This window comes from Bos taurus, chromosome 7 (genome assembly GCF_002263795.3).
Source record: "Bos taurus isolate L1 Dominette 01449 registration number 42190680 breed Hereford chromosome 7, ARS-UCD2.0, whole genome shotgun sequence".
Taxonomy (NCBI): Eukaryota; Metazoa; Chordata; class Mammalia; order Artiodactyla; family Bovidae; genus Bos; species Bos taurus.
The window spans coordinates 87,317,005-87,326,335 of NC_037334.1; positions in this window are offsets into that span (position 1 = coordinate 87,317,005).

A 9,331-nucleotide genomic window follows, 5' to 3' on the forward strand; every position below is an offset into this window, starting at 1 on the left:
AAAAGGATGTTGAAAGTGAGATAGCAAAACTATGTGACTAATAATACTTTGATGTAGAGGCAAGGAAGTGTCTCCAGTGTTGGAAAGACCGTAAGTTCTGACATATCAACTCAGCATGTCCATATTAACAAACTACTCTAGGCTTAGGACTGTGCCCCATACTGTGAGGGGTTAATTCAAGGGAGAATAACCAGCAAGGAAAGATCATTTCTTATGAAAAACAACAAGAACAACAGATGCACATTCAAGTACTATATTGTAAGCCCAGGATTATAAATCCTATAGGAATTGAGAGAAGAAATCATTCAAAATAAAAATGAAATGAAAATTTACGATGGCTCATAAACGATCATATTTGACCAGCAGGAAACACACAGTGTGACAGAAAATTAACTATATAATTTTAGAAAGGTTATTCATTTTCTCTGAGCTTCAGCTTCAGTTTTTGAAAGTGAAGAACCACTCCAGTAAGAATAAGCAAGACTCACTGGTAATGTATTCTATGCATAATTTCAAACTATACTTTCACACTAGATTACAAAATGTTATTTTACTCTTAATGCCTTAACTTTGTGTTCCATAAATTAAAACTTATTAGATCAGAAGTTTCCAGATTTGAAGTTCTATAATATGTCAAAATTGACTGAAGTCAGTGGGGATAAAAACAAAACATAACTATTAAATTAACAACAAAAAATGGATCAGGCAGTGTATATGGAGAGGTAATAACTGTATAATTTCTGGTGGAGTTATCCTTTAGAATACAAGTTGGAAATATCTATTATGTCATATCTTTTGATCTAATAATTCCATTTCAAGTTATCTAAGGTCTAGCTGTAGTGTAGAAAATCTATAGTGTAACTGTGCTCACTGCAACCTTGATCAATAGAGCATAGATTTAGATATAACTAAATAAAAAAACAGAAGACTGATTAAAGAAATTGGTGGAATACCACAAGACTGCTGAAACTACTGAATTAAATTCACCCATTCCTATCCATTATAATTCACTGATTCCTAAAATGTCGCTGTTCACTCTCTCTTGCCATCTCCTGCTTGACCATGCCTAAGGACCTAACAGAAGCAGAACAGATTAAGAAGAGGTGGCAAGAATACACAGAAGAACATACACAAAAGGTTTTAATGACCTGATTAACCACGATGGTGTGGTCACTCACCTAGAGCCAGATATACTGGAGTGTGAAGTCAAGTGGGCCTTAGGAAGCATTACTATGAAGAAAAATAGTGGAGGTGATGGAAATCCAGCTAAGCCATTTCAAATTCTAAAAGAATGCTGTTTAAGTGCTGCACTCAATATGCTAGCAAATTTGGAAAACTAAGCAGTGGCCATAGGACTGGAAAAGGGCAGTTCATTCCAATCCCAAAGAAAGGCAAAGCCAAAGAATGTTCAGACTACCATACAATTGTGCTCATTTCACACAGTAGCAAGGTAATGCTCAAAATCCTTCAAGTTAGGTTTCAACAGTACATGAACTGAGAACTTCCAGATGTACAACCTGGATTTAGAAAAGGCATAGGAACCAGAGGTCAAATTGCCAACATCTGCTGGATCATAGGAAAAAGCAAGGGAATTCCAGAAAAATATCTATTTCTGTTTCATCAACTATGCCAAAGCCTTTGACTGTGTGGAAAACAACAAACTGTGGGAAATTCTTAAAGAGATGGGAATACCAGACATTACCTGCCTCCTAAGAAACCTGTATGCAGGTCAAGAAGCAACAGAAACAGACATGGAACAATGGACTGGTTCCAAATGGGGAAAGAAGTACATCAAGGCTGTATATTGTCATCCTGCTTAGTTAAGTTATATATAGAGTACATCATGTGAGATGCCAGGCTGGATGACTCACACACTAAAATGAAGATTACCTGGAGAAGTATCAACAGCCTCAGATATGCAGATGATACCACTCTAATGGCAGAAAGGGAAAAGGAACTAAAGGGTAGAAGAGGAGAGTGAAAAAGTTGGCTTAAAACTCAACATTCAAAAAACTAAGATCATGGCATCCAGTCCCATCATTTCATGGCAAATAGATGGGAAAAAAGTGGAAACAGTGGCAGAGTTTATTTTCTTGGCTCCAAAATCACTGCAGACAATGACTACAGCCATGTAACTAAAAGATGCTCACTCCTTGGAAGAAAAGCTATGACAAACCTAGACAGCATGTTAAAAAGCAGAGACATCACTTTGTTGACAAAAGTCCGTATAAGTCAAATCTATGGTTTTACCAGTAGTCATGTATGGATATGAGAGTTGAACCATAAAGACGGCTGAGAGCCTAAGAACTGTTCCTTTTGAACTATGGTATTGGAAAAGACTCTTGAGAGTCCCTTGGACTGCAAGGAGATCCAACCAGTCCATCCTAAAGATCAACGCTGAATATTCACTGGAAGGACTGATACTGAAGTTGAAGCTCCAATACTTTGGCCACCTGATGTGAAGAGCCAACTCATTGGAAAAGACCCCAATGCTGGGAAAGATTGAGGACAGGAGGAGAAAGGGGTGACAGAGGATGAGATGGTTGGGTGGTATTACCGACTCAGTGGACGTGACTTTGAGAAAACTCCAGGAGGCAGTGAAGACAGGGGAAGCCGGGTGTGCTGCAGCCCCTGGGGTCACAAAGAGTCAGACACAACTTAGTTCCTGAACAACAACTAAAACTTCTGCTACTGATAGTTATAAAGACTGCAGTGAAGGCAACCCAAACGTCCATCCGAGTGGGACTAGATGAAAAAGACTAGTGGTACAGTCAGCGTTGCATTACACACAGGCACAGGAATGACACAGAGTGATAGACAACATAATGCAGAAGTCTTAGGGACTTCCCTGTGGTCCAGTGGTTAGGAATCTGCCTTGCAATGAAGAGGACGCAGGTTTGATCCCTGATGAGAGAACTAAGATCCCACATGCTGCAGAGCAACTAGGCCCACGAGCTGAAACTCCTGGGCCTGCACACCACAATCAGAGAGTCTATGTGCCACAGTGAAGGATCCCACGTGACACAATGCAGATCCTGTGTGCCACACTAAGACCTGTTCAACCAAATAAATAAATAAATAAAATTTTTTAAATGTCTTAGTTATAAGCTTATTAAATTTAAAAAGTAGATTCTAAAAGATTACATTCGGGATACTAAACTCTTTATAAAGTCAGAAATAAGATATAAACTGTAAATACAATTCATAATTTATATATGGATATATATGAGAAATATATACATATATAATATATACAATATAACATGTATATTTCAAATATATGCAGTAAGGGAATGATAAAAATGGAATTTTGAATGATTACTATCTTCAGTGGGAGGAAGGCAGAGGGAGAAATGGGGGAGGTAGTGTTTGAGGTAGTCTATCACCAAGCTCATAGCTTTTGGGGGGATGGTGGTGAATTTACTAGGGAATTTATAGTATTACAAATAAAGTATATGTTCAAGCCACTACTGAGAATGTTGTTATGAACCAAGAACTATGATTCCTGCCATTATGTATATACCTAAGGGCCAAAGTGGGGAAAAGGATTAAGACACATTTTTTTAAAAATACAAAATACTTTGTAACGATTCATTAATGAAAACACTAAAAGACAATAAACACAAATACAGGCTTTGTTACTGTGGTGACTATGTATTTTCGTTTTCAAACTTTTAAAAACATATTATTTTAATGAGAACAAATATTTAAACTCCTTAAAAATTGTATACAGAAAACCATGGGTCTGTAGGCTAATTAACTTTTGTAAGCATGAAGAAGACAAATGAAATACTATAAAATTGATCAGCATTTCATCAGGTTCTTGACCAATTCCCATTGCTGGAGGACCTGAGAGGAGTAACTACTGACCTTGCATTGACAACTAATTGAAGAATCAATCAAGAAAAAGAAATGTGACTATTTGTAAGAGCACATGCCAGATCCAATTCGTAATGAAAAGTTATATTAACTCTTAGAAAAATCTCTATCTAGCATTGACCCAGAGTATGCAACTGCTGGGTTTCAAACATGACTGACATGCCCTCCTGTTATTTCTGCAGAGGCTGTATGTAGAAGAATTTTAGATTAACATATATAACATGGGCTTTGAGTCCATCAGCTGAATGTTGATGTGGAGGAAACCAATAAGAATAGGCCGTGATTCATAATACAAGCAAATTGATTGGACACTTTGACAATGATGTTTAGAGAGCACGACACTGCTGCATGCTTGGATGTTAATGCACTAGGAGGCTCGTTCAGAATTAGAAAAAATATTATACCAAATTATGCTTTTATAAAAGATTTAGCTATTAACCTTTCTTGTACAGATATTTTAGATTGTTTTCCACCTCTTTTAGCTTATAAGCTATAAGCCATATCACTTTAAAAAACATAATGATAATTTTCATTATATCTGAAGGATTCTAGATGAATTAGATGAGTGGCACACTTTGCAGCACTGTATCATATATATTTTCCTCTAATTTAGTATTTTCTTTCTAGTACACCATCTATAATCCACATAAATCAGTCAATTTCACAGTGTATTTATTCCAGTTTTATTTGATCAGTAATTGAAAAAAAAATCTTCTTGGGCAAGAAGTAACTTTCAGAAAATCATCTTTTGGGGGAATTTAAATATCTTCCCATTCTTTTTTTTTTGTCTTTTGTGCTGTTTCTTATAGCAAAATAAAAACTGGAAAATATTTTGTGAAGTAATTATTTATAATTTAATATCAATCATATTTTATGATCAAAGTGTCTTGATTTTCTCTTCTTTCAAGTTATTTAAAGGCTATGGGCTTCTATGATGAGTATGGAAGGTTATGTGATAAAATAAAACAGAGCCTCAGGTTTGAAAGAAAAATAGGTGAGTTTGAATTCTCATGCCTTGGAAAAAACATGTAAATCCTCTAAAACTTATTTTATTTCCTAACATGTGGGAAGGAATGACATGAAAGTACCCAACATAGCTCACAAGATTCTTTGGAAACTAAATATATAAATGTCTATTCAAATGAGCAAAACTCACGTTGTTTTTAATAATAAAAGGACTTAAGGGCAAGCTCCCCTCCCAGAGTAAGGTGGACCAGGTTGTAACAAGAGCACGTGGGATTTTTTGTAAGGAATTAAGGAAAAGTCTCTCTTTGGAGCTCAGGCACCCAGTGTGGGACAATGCCAACACCTCCATGCTTTCTGGAGGGTGAGCATGGTTGAGCTTGCGCTCTGCAGACAGGGCTGAACTGGAAGACTAAGAGCTCCAGGGCAAGCACCTATATAGCTGGGCTGCTGTGGACACTGTAGACATGAGGCATCACTGTGTGAGAAAGTAGAAAGAAACACATGTGCACTCATAAACTTAGCACCTCGTCTAACACTTCTTGTGCTGCTATATATCAAGACACGTATTTCAAGATATGTATTCGGTTGTTTTGCATTTTAAAAGTATTTAAATTTTTCATGTTAATGTAGAAATAATAGAAGTAACAAAATCAAGAAGAGAAAATTACTCACAATACTACCACCAGTACCACTACTGGCCATATTTCCACTATTACCATTACTACTATTCACATATAACCACTAGTAACATTTTGGAGAATAGTTTTTCTAGTTTATTTTCAATGTGTATAGATGAAATAAATGTATCTTTAAAATAGGACCATAAAAGAAATAAATGTTTTGAAAACTACCTTTAACATTTAGCAACATATCATCAAAATATTGATCAATATAGATTAACATCATCACCTGTGATGACTGGGCTTTCCTGGTAGCTCAGCTGGTAAAGAATCTACGTGCATATGTACCACAGCTTTCTTATCCATTCATCTGCTGATGGACATCTAGGTTGCTTCCATGTCCTGGCTATTATAAACAGTGCTGCGATGAATATTGGGGTACATGTGTCTCTTTCAATTCTGGTATGTGGAGGGAGGAGGGAGGAGGGTTCAGGATGGGGAACACATGTATACCTGTGGTGGGTTCATTTTGATATATGGCAAAACCAATACAATATTGTAAAGTTAAAAAATAAAATAAATTAAAAAAAAAAAAGAATCTACGTGCAATGCAGGAGACCCCAGTTCGATTCTGGGTTGGGAAGATCTGCTGGGAAGGGATAGGCTACTCACTCCAGTATTCTTAGGTTTTCCTGGTGGCTCAGCTGGTAAAGAAACTGCCTGCAATGCAGGAGACCTGGGTTTGATCCCTGGGTTGGGAAGATGACCTGGAGAAGGAAGCAACTACCCACTCCAGTATTCTTTGGCTTCCCTGGTGGCTCAGCTGGAAAAGAATCGGCCTGCAATGTGGGAGACCTGCGTTCTATCCCTGGCTTGGGAAAGATCCCTCGGAGAAGGGAACGGCTACCCACTCCAGTATTCTGGACTGGAGAATTCCATGTACAGTATAGTCCATGGGCTTACAAAGAGTCGGACATGACCAAACAACTCTCACTTTCACTTTGTGATGATTGGATAGAATTCCACTTTATAGATACATGAATTATTCAAGCAATAATGTCTGGCAGCACATTTATATTATTTTCACTTTTTCCCTATTATAAATAATAGTGTAAAATATAGATCACATTTTTATGACTCCGATTATTGAAACAAATTCTTGAAAGTGGAATTTCTGAATTAAATACATTGCTTCCATTACACTTTAGAAAGTTTCTACTAATTTTACTTCTGCCAGCATCTGAGAGCTTATTTTTTTCAGTCTCAGCTGTATGGGGCATTTTCCTTCTCTTTGACTCTGATAGCTGATGAGAATGGAGAGTCATGATTACTGCTGCTGCTGCTGCTGCTAAGTCACTTCAGTTGTGTCCGACTCTGTGCGACCCCAGAGACGGCAGCACAGCAGGCTGCCCCGTCCCTGGGATTCTCCAGGCAAGAACACTGGAGTGGGTTGCCATTTCCTTCTCCAATGCGTGAAAGTGAAAAGTGAAAGTGAAGTCGCTCAGTCGTGTCCGACTCCTAGCGACCCCATGGACTGCAGCCTTCCAGGCTCCTCCGTCCAAGGGATTTTCCAGGCAAGAGTACTGGAGTGGGGTGCCATTGCCTTCTCCCATGATTACTAGTAAGATCAAATATTTCTATCATATATTATGAATCATTTATATTTCTGATTTTGTACCTTGCCTGTTCATATCCCTCACTCACTTTCCTACCTGGTTATATGTTCTTTTTGTTACAAGTTTGTAGGCTTTCTATGTATTAAAGACATTGACCCCTTTCTATCGCATATATTTTCACTTCTCTATAATATGCTTTTGTCACTTGAATTGTGATATTTTTCTCCACTCAAATGTCTTAAATTATTTAACTAGATCTTTCCTTTTTTGCCTGGGGCCTTGATTAAAAGGATTTTCTTCACCTATAAATATGGACCATATTTTCTACTAGTAGTTTTAAATTTCATTATTTGTATTTATATTTAATCCATTCAGATAATTAATTTTACTTTAAGGTGTGGATTAGGGCTCTAAATTTATTTTGTCAAGTGGTTCATTGGTTTCCACAATAATTTTTATAAAATTGTACACCTTTTCCTCCCTGATTTTAAATGACATTTTTATTATAAACTAAATTCTTCCTTGTAGTTTTCTCTGTATCTGAACTTGTTCTGTTACATTGATCTATGTTGTCACAAGCTTCATATGACTTTAAATTTTGAAGCTTTATAATGTTTGCTTCAGCAGTATATGAACCGAGAACTTTCAGATGTATGAAAGGGGTTTCAAAAAGGAGAAGGAACCAGAGATCAAATTGCCAACATTTGCTGGATCGTGGAGAAAGTAAAGGAATTCCAGAAAAATATCTACTTCTGCTTCACTGACTATGCTAAAATCTCTGACTGTGTGGATCACAACGAACTGTGGAAAATCCTTAAAGAGATGGAAATCCCAGACCACCTTACCTATCTCCTGAGAAATGTGTATGCAGGTCAAGAAGCAACAGTTAGAACCAGACATGGAACAATGGACTGGTTCCAAATTGGGAAAGGAGTACAACAAAGCTCTATACTGTCACCCTGCTTATTTAACTTATATGCAAAGTACCTCATGCCAAATACCAGGCTGGATGTCTCTCAGGCTGGAGTTAAGATTGCTGGAAGAAATATCAACAACCTCGGATATGCAAATATTACCACTCTAATGGCAGAAAGTGAAGAGAAACTAAAGAGCCTCTTGATGAGGACGAAAGAGAAAGTGAAAAAGCTGGCTTGAAATTCAACATTCAAAAAAGATCATGGCATCCGATCCCATCACTTCATGGTAAATACATGGGAAAACAATGGAAACTGTGACAGACTATTTTCTTGGGCTCCAAAATCACCACATATGGTGACTGCAGCCATGAAATTAAAAGATGCATGTTCCTTGGAAAGAAAATTATGACCAATCTAGACAGCATATTAAAAAGCAGAGATATCACTTTGCCAACAAAGGTTTGTATAGTCAAAGCTATAGTTTTTCCAGTAGTCATGTGTGGATGTGAGAATTGGACCATAAAGAAAGTTGAGTGCCTAAGAACTGAAGCTTTTGAATTGTTGTGCTGGAGAAGACTCTTGAGAGTCCCCAGATCTGCAAGGAAATCAAACCAGTCAATCCGAAAGGAAATCAGTCCTGAATGGTCATCGGAAGGACTGATGCTGAAGCTGAAGCTCCAATACTCTGGCCATTGATGTGAAGAGCCGACTCATTTGGAAAAGACCCTGATGCTGGGAAAAATAGAAGGCAAAAAGAGAAGGGGGTGGCAGAGGATTAGATGGTTAGATATGATCATGGACACAATGGACATGAGTCTGAGAAAACTCTGGGAGACAGTGGAGGACAGAGGAACTGGGCATGCTGCAGTCCACAGGGTTGCAAAAAAATTAGCAACTGAACAACAAAATATTGTCTTAAAAGTTCATGAAATATGTCCTATAATTATTCTGTTTCAAAGCTTTCTTGACTCATTATTCCCTGTTTAGTTTTCAAGTTAAATTTTAAGATCATTTGGTTGAATTCTATAAAAAAACAGTAAGGATTTTGACAGCAGTTTTCTCAAATATTAATATATAGGTCATCTTAGGAACAGCTGACTTTTTAGAAAAGTTCTCCCATTCAAAACATGGTAGTTGTCTCTACATAAGCATGTAGTTCCTAATATTTCTCAAGAAAATTTTAACAAAATTCCTGTACAATTCTTGTGAGATGTATTCTAATTTATCAGAAGTTTTTGTTTTACACACATATTTACTTATTCAGTATATTCATTAACACATTGTATTTCAGGTTTTGGGCTAAGTCTGATGCTTAAGAGAGACCAATAGCTAA